The sequence below is a fragment of the Pelmatolapia mariae genome, linkage group LG18, assembly GCF_036321145.2.
Source record: "Pelmatolapia mariae isolate MD_Pm_ZW linkage group LG18, Pm_UMD_F_2, whole genome shotgun sequence".
Taxonomy (NCBI): Eukaryota; Metazoa; Chordata; class Actinopteri; order Cichliformes; family Cichlidae; genus Pelmatolapia; species Pelmatolapia mariae.
This window is the reverse complement of record NC_086243.1, coordinates 26,690,821-26,714,533: the sequence shown is the minus strand read 5'-3', so window position 1 is coordinate 26,714,533 and position 23,713 is coordinate 26,690,821. Positions and strand designations below refer to the sequence as shown.

At 39.5% G+C, this 23,713-nt stretch overlaps 1 pseudogene; it reads right to left on the bottom strand.

Annotated features, from left to right (window-relative positions):
- Positions 1–1,013: 1,013 nt before the first annotated feature.
- On the bottom strand, positions 1,014–14,289 carry LOC134616168 (uncharacterized; annotated as a pseudogene).
- Positions 14,290–23,713: the final 9,424 nt, after the last annotated feature.

Genomic DNA, 23,713 nt, shown 5'->3' with positions numbered 1-23,713 from the left:
ACATGGACTGCTGAACAGAGGCTATGGCAGGCAGCAAACAAACCCTGGAAATCACAATCCATTTAGCACTTAGCTTTCTTTAATTTGGAGTCAATGACAAATAATGTTAAATGCTGCTTACCTCAGCATTGAGGATGCTATGTCGAACTGCCGGTAGTAGTGCAGCTACCTTTGTTCGCAAGGGCTGGAATCGGCCACGCTACAGACGGGATGAAAAACTTGTCTCTAATAATCGGCTATTTACCACAGGCCTTCAATCTGGCAGTAGTTAAACCATTACTTGAAAAATCATCACTTGACCCAGCTGTCTTAGGTAACTATTTCCAGTCTCCAAACTTCCTTTTATCTCAAAATATCTTGAGAGTGTAGCTGTAAAAAAGCTAACAGATCATCTGCAGAGGAATGGCTTATTTGAAGAGTTTCAATCAGGTTTCAGAGCTCATCACAGCACAGAAACAGCTTTAGTGAAGGTTACAAATGATCTTCTTATGGCCGCTGACAGTAGACTCATCTCTGTGCTTGTCCTGCTAGACCAGGGGTGGGCAATCTCAGTCCACGAGGGCCGGTGTCTCTGCAGGTTTTAGATGTGTCCTCGAACCAACACAGCTGATTTAAATGGCTAAATTAGCTCCTCAACATGTCCTGAAGTTCTCCAGAGGCCTGGTAATGAACTAATCATGTGATTCAGGTGTGCTGACCCAAGGTGAGATCTAAGGCAGAAACTGAAACAATCAAACCCTGTCATCAAACCTGTTGAACTGTGGACCCCAGAGTCTGAGAGCATCGTACAGGACTTTTTTGCACAAACTAATTGGGATGTGTTTCAAACTGCAGCCACTATGGAGAACTGCTCTGTCAATATACAGGACTATGCTGAATACGTGACTGGGTACATCAGCACCTGTGTTGACAATATTGTGCCCACCACACACGTCAAAAAGTTCCCCAACCAGAAGCCCTGAATCAACAGTCAGGTACGACACATGCTGTGTACTCAGTCTCTTGCATTTAGATCAGGCCATGAGACGGAGTGCAAAGCTGCGAAGTATGGACTGAGGAAAGCCATTACAGCGGCTAAGAGGCAGTACAGAGAGAAGCTGGATGGCTTCAACTCTTCTGCTGACCCCGGGCGGGTGGTATGGCTTACGGCACATCATAGAGTACAGGCCGCCATCAGCACCATCAGCTCTGCAGGCAGTCTGCTGGATGACCTCAATCAATTCCACACCCACTTTGAGACTCTCCAGACTGTTCACACTTCTGCCCTCGGGACAAAGGTTTAGAAATGTGAAATCCAGAACATCTTGACTCAACAACTCCTTCTTCCCCACTTCCAGACTCTGCCCTATTTTAACAGTAATAATAATAATGAATTTTTGCACATCAGGTCATCTCACATATCAACCAGCATATTAAGCTCATAGCTCTTTTGCACATAAATCTATTTAATACTTCAATTTTTTTTGTCTCCATTTATTTATTCGTGCGATTTGTATTTTATCTATTATACATATTAACCGCCATTTGTATGTGGACAACAGAGAAAGAATTTCATTGTACAGAGAAATGCTTTTTCTTGGTACACATGACAATAAACGCTTTGAATCTTTGAATCTTCTTTTCATGAGCAGTTGTTAGGATGTTTTTCTTACACACAAACACACCTATGCACTTATAATTAGTGTCAGATCCATCTGGTTTCTGCATTCATGTGGTTTATGTGACATATACGTTCACACGCATTCACAGACATTTAAGTGGGAAGCATGTGACCAGTGACTTTTAGGAGATATGGTTGAGATATCTATTCTTACGTCCTCATTAAATGCCTACCAAGACCCCACAGAGACTGTCTTTTCATAGACCACAGAAAATGAACCAGAAAACAAAATACGAATTGCCCTTAAAATTCATAAATAAAAATTATTCAAAATGATTTCAATTGCACCAAAGAGGAAAACTATTATGTATGGGTTAATAAATATTCAGTCAAAGTTCATGGTAGCGAATGATTTTAATAATCAAGTCTTACTGTAACACAGGACCTACACACACACGACTGGGTTGTGCTTAAACTGTCCTTTATTGAAAAATAATGTTTTCCTTCTGTGGTTTTTGGCACCCGCCTCGGACGCAGACACTCCGACTCTCTCCCAGCATCATCCGCTCCTTCTCACTGCGGAAGACATAAGACAGTTATTTAGGTGACAGGAAGCAGTTTGTGAAATTAAATGGTGGTTGCTCCTTATGTATGGACATTGCTTGTGGTGTACTCCAAGGGTCAGTTTTGGGTCCAAAATCCTTCAACTTGTACATTAACGACATCTGTAAAGTGTCCAAAGTATTAAAAATGGTTCTCTTTGCTGACGATACAAACATTTTTTGCTCTGGTGATGATCTGCAGAATTTATTGGAGGATATGACTAATGAAATAAGTAAAGTGAAGTTCTGGCTTGATAAAAACAAATTATCATTAAATTTGAATAAATCTAAACTTATGTTATTTGGAAATAGTAGTTTAAATACAAATGCAAAGATTCAAATAAATGGTGTTGATATTGAAAGAGTCAGTGAAAATAAATTTCTGGGGGTAATAATAGATGAAAAACTTAACTGGAGAGCTCACGTAAGATATATTCATTCCAAAGTATCACGAAGCATTGCAATACTAAACAAGGCAAAACAGGTATTAGACAGAACATCACTTCATATTCCATACTGTTCACTGGTTTCACCATACTTAAGCTATTGTGCAGAGGTCTGGGGCAATAACTATTGTCGTGGAAGTTTTCCACTTAAATAAAGCCTGCAGATGAGCGGTGAGCGGTAGCCAACATTCTTTAATCCAGACACACAAAGACAACGGACAACCAAGCTTGATGGAGAGCCTGCATGACGCGGGGCAGGTCAGCAGAGTCTCACTGAGCCTAGCATGGCTCTCAGTTAAATACCTTCTCCCAGGAACAAAAGGCAGTACACAGCTGTTTCACACCTTAAGGTTCACACTCCCTTGCTACCTCCCAGAGTCCTTGAAGAGACAAAAGACTCTTCCTGTGGAGTGGTCTGCTCCCCCCCAACTTCCATCTTACAGTATGGGTGTCAGACATGTTAAAATCCAGTGGCACCAAGGCATTATACAATAAAATAATGTGATTAGTACATAAGTGAAAGAAATTCCATTACACTATAAAACCACATTACATTCACTTTTTACTCTTCAAAAAAAAGCAATTCGAATCATCCACAATGCAGGTTATAGGGAACATACAAACTCACTATTTTTGCAGTCTGAAATATTGAAAATGGATGATCTAGTGAAATTCCAAACAGCACAAATTCTATTCAAAGCAAAAAATAAAGAACTGCCAGGTAATATTCTGAGTATGTTTGTTTTGAAAGAAGGAAGTTATAATTTAAGGGGTTTTTGTAACTTCAAAACAGGGAAGGTACGAACTACAAGAAAAAGCTTTTGTGTTTCTGTTCATGGAGTGAAACTATGGAACAGTCTGAATATGGAATTAAAGCAATGTCCAAACATAAAACTGTTCAAAAAGAGTTATAAAAATATGATCTTCTCGAACTAGAAAGAAAAGGAAAATATTGAAAGTAAGTGAATGTCTCTATTTAAAAAAAAAAAAATTCATGATGTAATATTATAGTATAAAGTATATTAGAAATCTGTTCACTATTTCTATTACAAATTATATCAGTAAGGAAGCTGACTAAATATTAACTGATAATTTATGGCAACCGGGTGGGATTAAATAAGTGTTTACTTCTTCCCACTCCCTTTCAACATGTAAATTAATCAGAATGGTTTTTTTTGTATGTATTTTGTATAGTATTTTTTTTCTCTCTCTCTTATTTTCTTTTCTAAATGTACCTGTATATTGTTCACATGTTGAAATAAAAATTACCAACCAACCAACCAACACATCTCCCTCATTAACACAGTCCTGTATACCTGTTCCCTCCCCACCTCCGTGCCGCCCAGAGAGCTCACTGTGTCACCCCTCCCCTGCAGCAGGCCAGACAAACCCCCCCCCACACACACACACACACACTTACTTACTGCCAAAATCCTCAAACCACATCTGAAAAAAATGAAAAAAGTGGTGAGAAAAAAAATAACATCTTTATTTATGTTTAAATCAACACATTATATTTGCACAGGTAAAATTCTGCACCTATTACATCATTTTACAAGCAAAATATGAAGAAATAAGGGGTGACTCAAGACTTTTGAAAATCAAAGACATATACAGTCATGTGAAAAAGAAAGTTTTGACTCTATGTGTAAAAACACTTTTACTTCCTCCATTTAAAGTCACATGAATGTTACCAGGGTGTAAATTGTAAATGTTGAAGTAACACTTCTTCGAAATATCAAGTATATATTCATGTGAAAAAAAACTACACTTACTGCCTCTATAAGAATTAAGAGGTTAAGTAGTAGCCAGGTGCTGCTAATCAAATGCAATTTTTGGAAAGCTGATTTCAGTGTCACTAAACACACTCAGGCCTGATTACTAGCAGAACTTTTGATTCACTTAAAGAGAAGCTGTCTGCCAAACAGAAGCAGGCTAAGGTCTCAAAAAGCAACAAACCATGCCAAGATCTAGAGCCACACCTGAGAAGCATAGTCACTGACATCTATCAGTCTGGAAAGGGTTACAAAGCCATTTTTAATACTTTGAGACTAGATGAACCACAGTGAGAGCCATTATACACAAATGGAGAAAACTTGGAGCAGTGCTGAAACTTCCCAGGAGTGACCAGCCGACCAATATTACTCCAAGAGCGCACTGACCAGGAGTAAAGAGGTCACAAAAGAAACTAGAACAACATTAAAGATCTCCAAGCTTCATATGTTTCTTTAAAGGTCAGAGCTCATGATTCAACAAAACAAAGAGACTGGGGTAAAAATGTCATCCATGGGAGAGTTCAAGGAGAAAACCACAGCTGATCAAAAAGACCAAAGAGGGTCGTCTCACATCTGTGAAGAAACAAATGAAATTGAGAAGTACAAACACACACACACACCTATGCACTTATAATTAGTGTCAGTGTCACCTGGTTCAATGTGGTTCATGTGACATATGCTTTCAGGTGCATTTACAGACATCCAAAGTTAAGTGGGAAGAATGTGATCAGTGACCTTTAGGGGATATGGGTCATCATACAGCTGCCAATATGTAGGGACAAAGAGGACTCTTTCTAGAGGCCGGCCCCTGACAGGAAAGATCTGTGGGACATGGACATTATATATACTGTAGTTAAAAGCGTCTTGTTGTTCTTCCTTTTTGCATGTAAGAGGAATCCACGTACATGTGTTAAAGTCTCTCAAACTGACTTGGTGTTCATATCTTTAATGTTTCAACCTCTACAAAGAAAACACATCATTACTGCAGTCAGTCTGACTAGACAAACAAAAAAAACCCAGAAACAATTGCTTTTCTGTTTTCTCCATCACTGCAACAACTGCACACAAGCCCATACAGACTACACACATATGGCTACTGTTTTTTACAACCATGTGAAATTTTTTTTCTAAGTCTGGAAAAATGGCCACTGGTAATTTATTAGAACAGTCTATTTATCTGTATGATTAGGTGTGCTGCACAGTGTGATAAAAGTGATGTTACCTTATCTGCCTTTGAATGGTTTCAAGTTTAAATGCATCCAAATAAATTGGCATCTCATTTTTTAAGACTTACATGCAATGTTCCCTCTAATTTTTCATGTGTCTGAGTGAACACACAACTTTATTTTTTTATTAAAACTCTGACTTGTATTATGAGTCTGTGATCTGGGAGAGAGTCCTGTAACTCTCTGTCTGCAAAATACAGTATATAATGACCAATGTTGGGCAATTAATTATATAGTTACTTCTTCAAAAAAGTTACTGAGTTTTGCAAACAACAAAGTTTTTTGCAGCTGTTTACCTAAAAGTGCAGCCAAGGCGTTTTTTTAAACAAACATTTCAAACTATTTACAGAACAATCAGCTGTTCTGCATCAAATTTGGTGCCACACAAATTATTTGTGCCACTCCAAAAAATAATTTCTGTCCACTATGAGATAAAGGAGAACAACAGCCTGATACCTGCAGGCCTGACAACAGGAGATGTATCACTCCTGTAACACCTGTAACATTCAGCAGTCGCCTCATTGTTCTGACACACACAACAAAACTATTGACTACACTACACACTAACTACACAAGATTTGCGCTAAATGTCGCAAATATCAAATAATATCAAAAAACCGCCGTCACACCTAAAACTTCCCCCCTCCTTAAACAACTAAACGCCATGTTTTGATTGGTTGACACGGTACATTTTTCGACCAATGGGAAAGGGTGGGGGGTTTTTTTCGTTTTGGTTTTGCTCACAGGTGGAGAGTGTTTTCGAGCGTTTTCCTTATAAAACGCCGTTTTTACCGTTTCTTCCTGCAGTAAATATAAACAACGATAGTATTCAGGAAGAAAACCAAACATTGCAGATATTTTTATCATAACTCTGGTTTTACGTGGCCTATCAACACAATTTAAAAACTGGTATAAAGTCCACACGTTTTCCGTCAATTGTTCCATCTGTCCTGCTCACAGCTCCAATTGTTGTACACGTTGTCATTAACGTGGCTTCACTCCACATCAGCCACGCCGCTTTGCTAGCTAAAACACCGGTGTCAGCACATAAGGACGCTGTCATAGCCTGTCAACGGCATTGATTAGCTGCGTATATACGAATGTGAATCGCATTATTGGCTTGTTTATGGGAAAAGTAGCATCGTTAAAATCCCATACGGGAGCAGCCAGTCACTTACTGACTAACACTGCAAAACAGAATTGTTAACGTATTTACTTTAATTTCAATTCAGGCTAGATTTTTTTTTTTGTGCGCAACGCAGATTTTTTTCTGCGCAGAGACCGTGCCAGCAGTGCGCAATTGCACACGCGCGCAGCTTAGAGGGAACATTGCTTACATGTACTGTGTTAGTTCTTTTTTTTTTTTTTTAAACCTGTCCCGTTTGGTTCTTTTGCCATCAGAATTATTATCTAAAGGTGAAGAAAGATGCCCAACGGATTTACTTTACCAAATCCCAGCCTTGCCGTAATGGTCTATTTGATTCACCTTTTATTGTTTATTTTATTTTTTATTTTCACTTGCTAAATACGGGACAGACTTAACTGAGGAAAAGAAAGGGGAGAAAGCAAGAGGGAAAGAAAAACAGCGGAGAAGAGGGACGGGGATAAAGGGCAAAAAACAACAAAATAAGCAGACAAAAAATACATATACCAATCACCTGGATCACCTGTTGAGAAAGAAAAAAGAAAACAAGCAGAAGGAAAAAAAAAGAGCAATAGAATAAACAACATCACGATGATATATGGGAATATAACAGTAAATACTAAATATTAAACATTATTGTGCAGCACGTAAGTTTGACAGCGCACAGTGTGCTTTGAGGTAGGAGCCAAAAAGGGTGTCGTTTGTGTGTGTGAGCACCCGTGTGTACACCTGTGAGCATGAACGCGTTGTTTTTAAAAGGTTCCTTCATGTAATGATCTGCTAGAGGGTGTGGCTGGCCACAGTCCCATCCTCCAGGGCATGAAGCAGGTATGGAGGAGATCAAAACTCCAGACTCCGAGCCCCAGGCTCCAGGCCCCGATAAGCAGCCACCAAGGAGTGAGCCGGTGTGTACCCAGACGCCCACCCCCGGACACCATGAACCACCAACGCATCGATGTCTGAGGGCGTCTGCCACTGGAAGGGGAAGTGGTGGGGTACTGTGTTAGTTTATGTATTCTCCTCCTCTTTGAGACCTCTGACACTTTTATCTATCTATAAATACTTTCACATTTTCAAGACTGTATCATCTTACAATATTAGATTTTTTATTATATTATAAAGTTAAAGAGTACTGCATTGGATTTGTGTATAATAAAAATAAGACAGTTAGAGTACAATTACTAATGCAACAATCATTATCTATGACAAGTTAGTAAAGAGATTAAAAAGAGAACATATATTAGTATGATTATTAGTGTAATAACAGTGCACACTAAATATTGCAGATATTGCACAAAGAATAAAAACTGGGCGAACTAGCTCAGTTAATTCAAACGATGAGAAATAGCCAGCTACCTTTAAGCTAGACCATAATATAATTCAGCAACCAGCCTCTTGTGTCTTAAGTGAGCTACATGTGAGTGAACAGAGCCATATGCCTTTTGATTAACATGTTTCTCTCTCGGTCACAGTAACATGAACATCCACATTTTACACATTTGGTACATCAGTGAACACTATTGATAATTATAAATACAGTTATTGGTTTTCTTCAGCTCTGGGTGTTTGTTGTTTGACTGTAGAATTAGACTTTGCAGCTCTGTCAACCTGAGCATACACCGTCTCTGGCTGAGGGATGTTTTCAGTCTTAGTGGATTTTTGTCCAGTGTGAAACTCCACCAAGGCATAAGTAGATGTTGGAGAATTACATGAGTTATGTCCTGAGGGAGTCTGACTTTGAGTCTGGACTTGAATGATGTCCTGGAAATAAATCAAAAGTGCTTTGTTACGAAAATATAATATTTATCTTACACATTTATACTATAATAACCCAGCAAGAAAATATCATAAACAGTAATGTCTAAATGTGACAAGAAGAAGCATAAGGTTGGATCTCCATCAGCAGACTAGATGGAACAGTTGGTGTAGAAAGAAGATGGGATTTTAGAACGTAGTTTGTGAAACAGTGTTTGCTCATGTACCTTTTTGTCCCTACAGTTTGACTAGTAAATTGGGAGAGTTGAAAAAAATGCTTACCTCAGGAGCTGCATATATAGTATTTTCCTGGTTACCTCTTTTACCTTTGCCTGTAAGTCAGTCACAAAAGATTTAGATGAACTTGCTTGAAATTTGCATTTTACGGGGAAAATTTTATTTCCTTATTAAAGTGTTACATCTTCTACAAGGTGATTTTTTTAGTACATAAAGAAACGATCTTACTGTAGCCGAACAGAAGTGATATAGTGGACTAATACAATAACATTTATTCCCGATTTTCTTTGTTAACTCATGCTAGTTATATAGAACTTTTATAAAACCCGTTCTATCAGTAGACTGTAAACAGATCAGTCTGCTTAAAAAAGAAGAAAAAACCTCATCCCTCTTTGCAGACAAAGTGATTTTCATATTTTTACAGCTTTTATTCAGTGTGACAAAACATGCCTATGGAACCTGTCAGAGTCACACGTAAAAAAAACCCTACAGGAACAGCAGCCATACTATTGTAATAACTACACTGTAACCCCACCTATTTACTAGGGGTGCAACAATACTCGTATCGATATTGAACCGTTCGATACAGTGCTTTCGGTTCGGTACACATATGTATCGAAAAAAAACAAAGTTTTTAATTTATTTTATCAACTTTTCTTCTGACGATGCTGTCTTTGTTGAGAGCTCAGTGGATCTGCGTTCGACTACTCCGCCTAGGCTGCACTGTCGAGCGCAGATCCACTGAGCACAGCGCAAGCTAGCAAGACAGAAGTTAAGCTCGTTGCAACATGGCAACTGCCTCAATGCTAGCCAAAATTGAACCTCTGTTCAAATGTTTTTGCTTTGTTTTTTCCCCCTCAGACAATGCTGGTATGCACAAAGGACACAAATTTTGGTAAGCAAAAAAATAATTGTATAAAGCCTTTGTGCCTGCCCTACGAAGCTTTTATACAAATTTGATGTATTTAAACGGTGTTTGAGAAGGAAGTGCCATCTTGTGGAGCCATGAATTGAATGAATGGGTATAATTACAGTAGAAAATAGCTACTCCCCAGTAGAAGCTTCTGGCTGGGGGACACATGTAAGTGACTGAGCCCAAGAGGATAGCCACAATGGCAGGTCACTGACTTCCTCAGATACATGTATCATACACACGTTAAACTTCACTGACTGTTGACCAATGGTTTAGGAGCTATTTTTGAAGATGGTCAACCTCTGATTTTGCGCTCTTCGCTGAAGTCTGGCTGCAAATCTAAACTTCAAAATTGTGGTGTAAACATCTTATTGAAGGTAAACATAGCAACTAAAACTAAATAAAATGAAGTGTGTGCTTCAATGTAAGCTGTAATTTGTGTACTTTAAGTAGCAGCAATTCATTCATATTTCTGAGAAAAGAAAAAAAAACACTGGAACTTACATTTCATAATGATGCAAAAGGAAATGAAGAGAGTCAAAAAGAAGAAAACACAAGTCGAAGCTGCAATTATAGTGGCTCCATTGGAAACTGTGAAGAAATCAAATTATTATATGACAGAAATTCTGACCAAGTTAAGTACTGGGATTTATTTGCACACAAAAAAAGATTTACCACTGCAGCAAATATTTAACTGATCAGTAGGGTATTAAATGACATATATATGGTTGTGACAGTTTGGTTAAACATTAAAACAACAAAACAGATTTTTTGACAACCATTTACACTCAATTAACACCTACATTCAGTCACCAGTTGGATTGTGGATGTTTTCTCCCACAATCCAAAGACATGTAGTTAGACATGGTGAGAACACAAACACCACACAGCAAGGCCTTTAAAATGTGGTAATTTCAGTTTTTCATTCATTACTATGACCTTTATTCTCACCTGTCTCTGTTTCACAGTAAGATTTGAGCACCTTCATGGTCTGATTCCAGCTCACTTGGTTGCTGTGATTACAGAAAATGGTGTCTTGTTGCACGTAAACTTTTAGAGAGGAAAATTTTTTTGTGGCCTTCAACTCATTTTCTTCTGCATGAGAGCAGTTTTTACCATCACATCTGAAACTACTGCTGATGTTAAAGTCCACTGTGCTGCAGGTCACAGTCAGGTTACAGGAGTCTGAGCTCTTGGACACAGACTCCACTGTCAGCTCAGCAGGAGTCACTGGATCTGGGGAACAACACGTGTGAAAGTAGGGTTAGGGTTAGGGCCTCGTATTCAGCTACCGTTTGCTCTTTTCCGCTGATTGTTACTGCAGTATAATATCCACTGTCATTGTGTTGCACATTCTTTAATAGCAAAGTGTCATTTTGTCCAAAGAGCTCAGCCCTTCCTTCATAATTGTCAAACACGACTGTATCATTATTAAAAACGTTTAGCAATATTGTTACTGGAATTAAATCTCCAGAAAAAATCAGTCTTTCTGTCAAGTTTAACTGGTTCCTTTACATCCAGGTGTAAGTCGTTTCCATGCAGCAGAAACACAGACTGGAGAGCTAAAAGAACACAAAAACAGATAAACAAAAAAAAAAACATGTCAGTGCTGCAGGCAGAGTCTGTCTGACCCAAATGCAGGACTTGGAAATAAGAGAGGTAAACTAAAAGGCTGCACTTTACTTTACTGCTGCAATTAAGCAAAATTGAAAATAATGCTGGTTGGAAAAACAAGGGAAGCTAATAAGATGGAAACAACACACCACAAAAGGAGACTGAGACACACTGTATACACACAGGATAATTAAGGAAAAGGCAACAACTGAGAAGACCTCTGAAACTGATCAGCAGTAATTAGACACGTGAAGCTGAACTGAACCAAAAAAATGTCACCGAAATAAAGCAGGAAATGACAAACACTAACCTGGACACTGAACCTGACACAGTCAGAAGGCAAAACACGGAGACAAGACTGGGATAATTAGCATCATCTAATGTGGAACCGAGGACTAAAGGCAAAGATAAACACCAAAGCAGCAATATCATACTCAGAGGACTACATACAGTAAATAAATCACACTGCAAAAACTAAAAGAATATTCCAGAAAAACTCAGAACTGACCATGCTGAACATCAGAACAGTGAGCACGCAACAGCAGTCCTCCTAAATCAAATGCAACTTCTTATTATTTATTTGTTTAAACATTTTTATTATTGTTTAGTCACATCCAACTGCTTTTTGTCAGTAGAGTGTAGAATGTGGAGTGGACTTCGCACAGCAGATAAACATTTTGTGGAAAACCTGGTTGTTTGGAATTACAGGCTCCATCTCACAGTGGTGGTGGACCTTTAAAAGCTAGAGATATGAATGAACAAACCACCCAAAACATATCTATTCAGGGTTGAGACCAGGAAGCACAGATGCAGTCTTACACATCTCCTCGTGAAATCCCCATCCCCTCAGAGAGCGTCTTCTCACAGACCACAGAAAATGAACCAGAAAAAAAGGTTTCCCTTATGATTTATAAACAAAAAGATTATGTTCTATAACTGATCAAAGTCTAGCCATAATTTAAGGAGATGTAGGGGTGGCTGTGGCTACAGGTCACATGCTAATTGGTCGGTTGATGGTTCGATCCCCGTCTGCACAAGTCTGTGAGACAAATATTGTTGGGCAAGATACTAACCCCAAGTTTCTCTCCGATGAGTCTGTGTGAATGTTATAGACGGCACTTACATAGAAAAAGCTTAGAAAAAAGTGTTGGCGTGAATGAGGCAAATAGTATAAAGTGCTTTGAGTTCTCAGAGTAGAAAAGAGCTGTACGAGAACCAGTCCATTTAACATGTGTAAGATTCAGTACACTTAGGTAACAACCAGCATTCTGGAATAAGCAGCACAAATTACAGACTAAAAATCCAGCAGACCTGATGGGGATGCATGAGGGAGAGACTGATACAAGTCTACCAAAATAATGCAGTGTAATCACATGCTTCTCCTTTAGCCTGCTTGCTGCTGCAGCTGTTGTGCTGAAGTTTCACACACAACCTGTCAAAAGGGGAGGGGGGCAGGGTGCTTCAAAATAATGTTGTCAATCCAAGCCCATTATGTATTAATAATTTTTTCTTGGGTTGTTTGAAATCCCAAAAAAAATCCCTATACAAACCGAATCTATGCACGAAGCTGTCGGTCTGTTAGGTTATGTTGTAGTGATTCTCGGGTCGGGGGTTGGGTGGTGATGCTAGAGTGCAAAATTACTGATGGAAGATGGACAAGAAAAGGTCAAAGCCATCAGGTCCTCAGTTTTGAAAAAAAGAGAAAAGAGGAGGAGAAAGGAGCAAAAGATACAAGTAAACAGATGTGTCATTGGATAATGGCATATTATGTATGACATGTATCCTGAAACAAGATAAAATTCAACATTAGTAGGGATTGGGAAAACTTCTGATTAATTTTGTTAGCCACTTGGCTATGATAGTAAACAGTAGACAGACAGTAGACACTGATGTGGCTTATTGAATCTTTTGGACTGTGATCAGCACAATATTAATCGGAAGAGGTGTATTGTTGATTTGTCTGCTATGCTCAATGTATAATGGTTGTTTGTTAGCAATTTGCATACTATGCTTACTATCAATCTGTGTGTGTGTGTGTGTGTGTGTGTGTGTGTTTAACATTGCATACGATATTGCCAAAGAAGATGTTCCGTTCACTAGGTCCTTTTAATTTAGATTTCCTTTTTATTTAACCCTCTACTGCATGACTTTTTAATTTTTGGGGAAAAAATTATTTCTCCCTATTTTGGGGGAGCTTTAGGGTCCCTAATAATATATCAATCATAAAATTTGACACCCTGCCCCCCCCCCAAACAGATATTGGTTTGTTGCTTCAAGGCAACACTGTGCAACAAGGGTAGTAAAATGCCAAGTTATTCTATAATAAGTTGTATTAGTACAACAAGGATGAACAAATAAATAAACAACAAATAAACAATGTAAACATTTCACAAATCAATAAAACACCAAAATGCATCCAACATTTGACCCTAACCCTATGCACGCGCGTGCGCGCGCACACACACACACACACACACACACACACACACACACACGTTGTGTTTCCATCACTTTTGTGGACATTACATTAACTTACATTAATTTCCTGGAGACTTATCCTGACTCTACCCATCACTATTCCCTGCCTGAACCTTATCCTAACCCTGACTCAAGCCTTCACCCTAAAATTGAATGATTTACCTTGCAATTTGTCCCCATAAAGTAGGCGAGACCTCACAATGTGAGTGTGTAAACAAATTTGTGTCCCCACAACTATAAGTAATACACGACCACACACACTGACACCCGCACAGCAATATTGGTATGGCAGGGATCAGGCCCACACAATGTGTTTACACATGGCCCACATACCGCAAAGAATGATGGCCCTTTTGTGGCCCAGACCTGGTTTGCCAGAGGTGGCCCACACATGGGCCAGCACAAGGCCAGTTTCAGACACCCTAGTCGTCCTGTGCTGGCCCATGTGTGGATTACCTCTGGCAAACCTGATCTGGGCCACCAAAGGGCCGTTATTCATTGCGGTATGTGGGCCATCTGTAGGTGGTATGCAGCCACGGGCCAGTTGTAGACACAATGCTGGCCCTGTGCTGGCCCAGAACAGTTTCAGCTCTGGCCTCAGATGTCAGCATAATGTGTACCTTAATCAAGCCATGCAATAACAACATGTGCCGGAACATGCAAAACAGTGCAAAAGTAACATACCGAAACTGTTCAGATAGTGAATGGACTGATTTTTATATAGCGCTTTTCTACTCTCCCAGAAGTGCCGACTTGATACCAGATCCTGGCCAGACCTGCTTGCTATGTGGGCACTAACACACACACAGACACAGTTACTTTACCAACTGACCCCTGACCCCTGAGCTCCTAAGTGTCCCTCAAACCTCATTCAGGCATCCACTCCTCTACTTCACTGTCACTCCCTGAAAGCTCACTGTCCTTACTTTCTGAGGACAGAAAGTGCACATTCCCTTGGTTTCCTTGCATAAAAGGTATTTACATCCATGTCCTGTAATTATGAGTAGATTGTAAAGTAAAAAGCATTGACTATGATCATATAAATGCACACAAACACATCTCTACACACATATGCAAATGCACTATAGTGCCTGAAAAAAATTGGGCTAACTGCGCAGTGTTGCCTTGAGGCAACGAATGAAAATTAACAGTTTTACTATATAAATAAATTTTAAAAAGTAGAAAAAACAATCAAATATGCTTCTTAACATATTCATGCACATACAAGTATTTTTTAATATACATTTATTTCACTATAAACATGTAAAATAGTGATCTTTATCTTGCCTCTGAATGGAGACATCTCTCATGTACTGCAGCTTGCAGAAAGGGGTCCTGCCCCCCCCAAATATAAGTCACACCACCTTCAACTCATCATTTTATTGTAAAGAGATGTGCCTGGTAGCATTATTTGAAAAAAAAAAGTTTTTTTTTTTTTGAAGGGCCAGTGTAAGGCATAAAAATGTGGTTTGTTGCCTCAGGGCAACGCTATGCAGTAGAGGGTTTTAATATATCTTGAGATGTTTTAAGTTTAAATTTCAGCTCAGTAAAACACTTGAACCACAAGCACTTTTTCAGTAACTTATCTTTCTTGTAGAACTGTGCTCCAAATAAAGAACTTTGTGTTGACAAGATTGTTAGTTAATCATTTATAAATCAATATTGTCTGTGTGGAAAGCAATTTTCAAAAAAAAGTGAACATGTAAAACTGTGGTGTTAAGCAATGCGGTTGAAATATTTGGGTGCACCTAAGAAAAAAAATTAGGCGCACTAATGCAACCGAAGCAAATTGTTAGTCAAGAGCCCTGCTCAATGCAATTTACAAACGAGCACCTGAAAAGCAGACCTCAGAAATGATGAAGTACAAATACTTTGTTACATTGTTAGTTTGTACTTTGTAGAGAAAGAAAGTACAAATACTTTGTTACTGTGTTAAGTATACTTCTTAGGTATCTTTACTTTATTTGAGTATTTACTTTCATGATAGCTTTTTACTTTTGCTCCATACATTTTAAGAGAAATATCTTACATTTTAAAAACAGGCTTTTACTTTTTTTGCTTTAGGTTTAATGCATCTGAGCGAGGTTTTTATTTACCAGCATACACGCCTTTAAAAATGAAACTGCCTGGAGGACGGGGCTGTGGCCCCCCATACCCTCTAGCAGATCATTACATGAAGGAACCTTTTAAAAACAAGCGCGCTCATGCTCACAGGTGTACACACGGGTGATCACACACACAAACTACACCCTTTTTGGCTCCTACCTCAAAGCACACTGTGCGCTGTCGATCTTACGTGCTGCACAATAATGTTTAATATTTAGTATTTACTGTCATATTCCCATATATCATTGTGATGTTGTTTATTCTATTGCTCTCGTTTTCTTCTGCTTGTTTTCTTTTTTCTTTCTCAACAGGTGATCCAGGTGATCGATATATGTATTTTTTGTCTACTTATTCTGTTGGTTTTTGTTTTTTGCCCTTTTTCCCCGTCCCTCTTCTCAGCTGTTTTTCTTTCCCTCTTTCTTTCCCCCAGTCAAGTCTGTCCCGTATTCAGCAAGTGAAAATAAAATAAACAATAAAAGGTGAATCAAATAGACCATTACGGCAAGGCTGGGATGGTCCATTTGGTAAAGTAAATCCGTTGGGCATCTTTCATCGCCTTTAGACAATAATTCTGATGGCAAAAGAGCCAAACGGGACAGGCGAAAAAAAAAAAATGAAACTGATTGGAGCATGAATGAATGAAGGGCACATAGATTAGGCCTATAGGAGATCAACAAGTTTAAATATTAGTATAAAAACTGGCATTTTACCTTTTGTTTCAGATGAATACATCCATAAAATTGCTCCCCAAAATAAAATGCAACCCATCTTGATGTGTACCTTCAAAATTCTGGTAAAGCTTTCAAAGTCCTTGTAAAGCTTGACTCAGGAAGTTTGAACTTCCCGTTTGTCATACTTTCTTTGTAGGTTTTTTCTCTCACTCGTTCACAATTCTCGACTGATCTATCGCCACTGATGGTCCTATTTACCCTCCATCTTCAAAAAAGACAGTTTTAAAGTTCCATAATTCATATAAATTTACTATAAATTTACAGTCAGAGCTTTGCGGAGAAATTGACAGTTTCTGTCAACAGAAATTACAAACCTGAAAACACAAACATTAAATTTTTAGTAACAGCTTGATCCAGTAACTGAAACTGAAACTGAAAACTTTATCATTAAACATCATCACATCTAAAGTACTAGAGTATTCAAATGTACAAATTTGCTCTGTATTATTGTAAATTGACTGCTGTGGTGATGTGCATGCTTTAGTGTGTGTGTGTGTTATTTATGGGTTTGAGAGGCACTGATGTGTGAGTTTGAGTGGGAGGTGTCCGTGTTCAGCAGTGATGCCTTGAGGAGAAAAAAACAGTTCCTGAGTGTGTTGGTGGTGATTTGGATACTGCAGTGCCTCCTAGAGGGCAGTAGGTCAAACAGGTGAGATGTAGAATGGCTGAAGTCTTTTGTAACAACAGTCGATGATCTGCTGCATTGTGTTGATCACTCTTCCGAGCCTCTTCTGTAGTGTGTGAAGCACATTGCGATGCAGTATGTAAGTATCCCCTCAATGGCTGAGCAGTGGAAGTTCACCAGTAGAGTTGGGAACTGATGAGAATTTAGCGATTTTGCATTAGTTCTTCTACAGATAGTATAAAGTATTTGTTAAATTCGTATGCCATAGAACCCTTATCTATAATAATTGTGCCATTTATATTAACTTGCTTAATTTCTTTTTTGTTAGATGATCTGTTAGTTTAAATCGTTTAATCGTCTTCCAAAGGGAGACATTATGACCTTTAGCATTTTCTATAATCTGAGTATAATATAAAGCTTTAGCTTTATGCAATTCCATGACTACTTTATTTCTTAAGCTTTTATAGATCATATAATCACACTGTTAGCCTTTGCAGTAATTTCCATAACGTAGTACTGTAAAATCAACAGTAAAAAACTCTAAAGGATGTTAGCAGTGTTGTTCTGTAATTTGCATGTCATTATGAATTATGCAAATTCTCATTCTACATCGGGGAAACCAAACAACCTCTGGCAAAGCGGATGGCACAACACAGAAGAGCTACCTCGTCAGGCCAGGACTCTGCAGTCTATTTACACCTACAGGCCAGTGGACACTCTTTCAATGATGAGGATGTACACATCCTGGACAGGGAGGAACGCTGGTTTGAGCGCGGAGTCAAGGAGGCCATTTACGTGAAAAGGGAAAGACCATCTCTGAATCGAGGAGGGGGCCTAAGGGTACAACTTTCGCCATCTTACAATGCTGTGATTGCAGCCATTCCCCAACTCTCTGTGAATGATACTCATGGTCATTGATGAGTGGGTTTTGGTCAGTGGTTGTTGATCAATGGTCATGACAATTTGCATAATTAAGATTAAGGAACTGACCTCCCAGCCCATTGTTCCTTCAATGGGCTGGTTTCAGTCATTATGCAAATGTACTGTTAATAAGGTTGGGGAAACCTGCAGTCAGGTGAGACTGAAGAAGTCACTTGGATGAGTGACGAAACGTTTCTCCCACAAAACGCTACGTCCAGATGAACAGAATCAACTTTTTTAGATTTACTTACCTGGATGATTGAGCATGCATCAAGACAATTGAGGAAGCATTTGAGCGTAAGAAGCTGCAGCATGCCAACTTGGCAGCTGAGGCAGAGGACAGAGGCTGGAAGATCAAGGTGCGCCCGGTGGAAGTGGGGTGCAGGGGATTCGCTGCCAGTACAGCAGCAAAACTGCTTAGAGAGATTGGGATCAGAGGACAGGCACAGCGGCAGGCTATAAGAGAATTGGCTCACACTGCTGAGAGGACCAGTCACTGGCTATGGCTAAAAAAGGCTGACATCACTTGGGCAGCTAAGGCAGTCAGCTAACCGCGATACACATGCCAAGGATTGATCAACCCGTGGTGGGCCTGCCTCAACAGGGGGCGTCAAAAGGATAAAACGTAACATTAGAAGTTTTGCTGGTTGACTGATATAGCTGTCTCAGGGCCTTCTGGGGACTGTGTAGTTAACCTCATGGTAATGAAACCAAAAGGAGGAATGAAAGAATAGGAAAAAAAAATGTTCCGCTCTTCTCCCCTCTGCTCTTCCTCCCTTTTCTGGGAGGCAGTGGGGAGTTAGAGCATACAGCCCGATCCGGCGGGGAGGTGTGGGAAGCCAGATCGGGCGCGCCCCGTCCGGCTCTCCTATCTTGTCCCTCTTGTCTTACTTCTCTCTATCACCTTTTCTGTCCCTTTGAAGAAATGAGGCTCCATAAATGTTAAAGAGGTAAGTATTTCTCAGTTGCAGTGAATAGATAGAAGAAAATGAACTGTAGAAACTAAACAGTAGAAAGAAGAAGAGAAATAACAATTTTAACATAAACCAGTGACACACTCCGGGGCCTGATCAACCCTGGCAGGGCTTCCTTGGATGAGGGTGTCTAGTGATAATGGCCGAAACCCAATGAATCCAAGGTCCACTACTGACGATGTGTCTCAAATTTTAATATGATAAGGTAGATCAGATCTGTAATCCCTAAACCTAACCAAGGAAAAATGCCAGATTATCTTGGGTAAAAGACCGAAAGTTGAGGCACACAATGATGTGTGCCGCTGGTAAAGTTTCTGGGCTGCCTTTCCTCATAACAGATACAGTGGCTTGCAAAAGTATTCGGCCCCCTTGAACTTTTCCACATTTTGTCACATTACAGCCACAAACATGAATCAATTTTATTGGAATTCCACGTGAAAGACCAATACAAAGTGGTGTACACGTGAGAAGTGGAACTAAAATCATACATGATTCCAAACATTTTTTACAAATAAATAACTGCAAAGTGGGGTGTGCGTAATTATTCAGCCCCCTTTGGTCTGAGTGCAGTCAGTTGCCCATAGACATTGCCTGATGAGTGCTAATGACTAAATAGAGTGCGCCTGTGTGTAATCTAATGTCAGTACAAATACAGCTGCTCTGTGACGGCCTCGGAGGTTGTCTAAGAGAATATTGGGAGCAACAACACCATGAAGTCCAAAGAACACACCAGACAGGTCAGGGATAAAGTTATTGAGAAATTTAAAGCAGGCTTAGGCTACAAAAAGATTTCCCAAGCCTTGAACATCCCACGGAGCACTGTTCAAGCAATCATTCAGAAATGGAAGGAGTATGGCACAACTGTAAACCTACCAAGACAAGGCCGTCCACCTTAACTCACAGGCCGAACAAAGAGAGCGCTGATCAGAAATGCAGCCAAGAGGCCCATGGTGACTCTGGACGAGCTGCAGAGATCTACAGCTCAGGTGGGGGAATCTGTCCATAGGACAACTATTAGTCATGCACTGCACAAAGTTGGCCTTTGTGGAAGAGTGGCAAGAAGAAAGCCATTGTTAACAGAAAACCATAAGAAGTCCCGTTTGCAGTTTGCCACAAGCCATGTGGGGGACACAGCAAACATGTGGAAGAAGGTGCTCTGGTCAGATGAGACCAAAATGGAACTTTTTGGCCAAAATGCAAAACGCTATGTGTGGCGGAAAACTAACACTGCACATCACCCTGAACACACCATCCCCACTGTCAAATATGGTGGTGGCAGCATCATGCTCTGGGGGTGCTTCTCTTCAGCAGGGACAGGGAAGCTGGTCAGAGTTGATGGGAAGATGGATGGAGCCAAATACAGGGCAATCTTGGAAGAAAACCTCTTGGAGTCTGCAAAAGACTTGAGACTGGGGCGGAGGTTCACCTTCCAGCAGGACAACGACCCTAAACATAAAGCCAGGGCAACAAAGGAATGGTTTAAAACAAAACATATCCATGTGTTAGAATGGCCCAGTCAAAGTCCAGATCTAAATTCAATCGAGAATCTGTGGCAAGATCTGAAAACTGCTGTTCACAAACACTGTCCATCTAATCTGACTGAGCTGGAGCTGTTTTGCAAAGAAGAACGGGCAAGGATTTCAGTCTCTAGATGTGCAAAGCTGGTAGAGACATACCCTAAAAGACTGGCAGCTGTAATTGTAGCAAAAGGTGGTTCTACAAAGTATTGATTCAGGGGGCTGAATAATTACGCACACCCCACTTTTCAGTTATTTATTTGTAAAAAATGTTTGGAATCATGTATGATTTTCGTTCCACTTCTCACATGTACACCACTTTGTATTGGTCTTTCACGTGGAATTCCAATAAAATTGATTCATGTTTGTCGCTGTAATGTGACAAAATGTGGAAAAGTTCAAGGGGGCCGAATACTTTTGCAAGCCACTGTGTCCCTCAAGATTCTCTCCATTTAAAGCAATGCAATATCAGGGACTGTAACATCTAGTCCTTTTACTGAATCAGAATGTACACCAAATGGATTTGGACATATATAAAGGATAATCATTGGATTATTTCAGGGATTTTTTTCCCACCTGGGCAGATTTAATTGGCTGACTTTATTTCATTTTAGTGTTGTACTGGAGGACTGCTGGCCCTATAGAGGGGGGAAAAAGGGTTTTCTAAAGAAAGCAGGTTTTACAGACTGAAATATGTATTACTTCAGTGTCACCAACAGAAGGCTATAGGTCGTACATCTGTCAAACATTCAGACTAAGCTGAAGCTGCAAGAGGTGTTGAAACATAGACCTATGAAAAAAGGATGGTTATCAATGGATGAATACAGAGCTACTCAAATAAGTGTCCACTCATTTAAAGCAGTACAATTAAGCTTTTCTGAGAGAAAATTGATTCAGAATTTTGGCAACATAAGATAAAGCCTCAACTGTATCCTTTTTTCTTTTTTTTTTAGATAGTGGCACTGTTGTTTTGCACTCAGAGAAAAGGTATGAAAATAACATAATTCTATTGTGGGACAAGGTAGAATGGAAGGTGGTAGTATAATAATTTGAGACGAGTTTGTGGTTCAATTTCAGTCCAGTCCTTGTACCTGAACGTTTTCAGAGGAAATCCTTTTTCCTATTCTTTTCTTTTTCTTTGTTGTAAATTCGGTTAAACTATTTAACAGTGACTGAATCATTCAAGAATAGAAAAGGCGTCTAACTATGAGGGATGAATAAGTATTGTGTTGACACCTAACAGACTACTTTACAAAGACTCAACGAGACAATTTTAAATTGTATCCTGAAACAGTTTGTAGCTGGAAGCCAGTAACAAAAAAATATATATAATTTCTTCATATCCCTCAAACTGATATGGAGATGCGCAATCAATAGCCAGAAACCTGACATATTTCAGCATGGTGCAGAGTTTCTCCTTAAAACAGGGGTATCAAACTCCAGTCTTTCAAGGGCCAGTGTTCTGAAACTTTTAAATGTGTCGCTGCTGCAACACACCCGAATAAAATTAGTAGGTAGTTAGCAAGACTTGACTGCATGCCGAGTTGGCAACCCCTAACCTTACCCTAGTAATTTTAAATAAATGTAAGTAAATGTAAGGGTAAGTGTAAGTGGTCTCAGTAGAAAAGTATATATTCATCTGAAAAAGAAAGTTTTCACTGGACTCTATGCAGTCAACAAGTATACTCTTATTACGTCCATAAGAATTCAGAGGTTAATTAGCAGCCAGGTGTTGCTAATCAAATGCAACTTTTGGAAAGGTGAATTCAGTGTCACTAAACACACTCAGGCCTGATTACTGGCAGACCTCTTGATTCACTTAAATAGAAGCTGTTTCCCAAACCGCAGCAGGCTAAGATCTCAAAAAGCAATAAATCATACCATGATCTAAAGAAATACCTAAGAAACAAATTCACTGACATCTATCAGTTTGTAAAGGGTTACAAAGTCATTTTAATACTTTGAGACTCGGTGAACCACAGTGAGAGTGTTACGAAATCAGTTTCACCCTGGTTCTTTTATTCCTCAGGCATCCAGAGACTCAGTAGTCATTTGCACAAAACCTTTATTCATCTTTATTCATCTTCATTTAAGCATGCATCTTCTAGAAGGGAAGACGTGCAAGGCCAGTGTCACTCTGCAAAATCTCCATTCCTTTGTTTGTTACAGTCAGCTTTATAGAAGCGACCCCATCATAAAACCCCCATGGTGTGCTGCAAACTCTGTGTCTGTGTGTGTATGCACGAGCACGTGAGTGCCTGTGTGTGCGCGTACCCGTATGTCTATGTGAGTGCACATGAGTGAGTGTGCATGTAGGTGTGGGTGCGTCACAGTTAAAGCACTGTGTGTGTGTCTCTGTGTATGTGACTTCCTGCCGGTCATAAAAGTAATCTCCTCACCCAAGCCACACCAAATTCCTTTAGACAACATACAAACACAGTTAACATATTACAAACACTATTCTGTCCCTCCTGTTATTTCTAAGATATGCCTTTTATAAGTTTGTTATATAGCAGGTCATAATCATCCGTTCTGTAATTGATTGTAGCAACATGTCAGAAAAATATGTTTATTCCTGATCTTGTCTGGTCAAAGCCTGCCATCTAGTGGTTTGACAGGGTAGCACCATGTTTGAGCGCAAGCAGTGATTTTCCTCCCAGCACTCGACAGGGAAGGTCCATTTCTCTGTGTCTCTGTTAATTCCTGCATCTGGCGCTCTTGAAAAGGCATAATCTGTAAGTGTGGCAAAACGATTGATTGTTCTCACTTATTAGTACCTTGTTCAGCAAAGTAATGAGTTTGTTGTGTGTTTAGCGAGTCTGTTACATTACTAGCACAAGCTAGCTGTTAGCCCTTTGTTTAGCCTGCTAGCATGAAACATACCAGCATGTGGTGTTAGCTGTATCTCTTGAAATGCTACGCGGGTGCAGTGTTGATGCTGAGATTGTGTAGTGACTCTTTTCATAAGTCAACAATATTTAATGTAATCTTTGTGTATTTGTATGGAGAGTGAATACACTGTATTCTGTTTCTGTTGTTACAGTTTTAC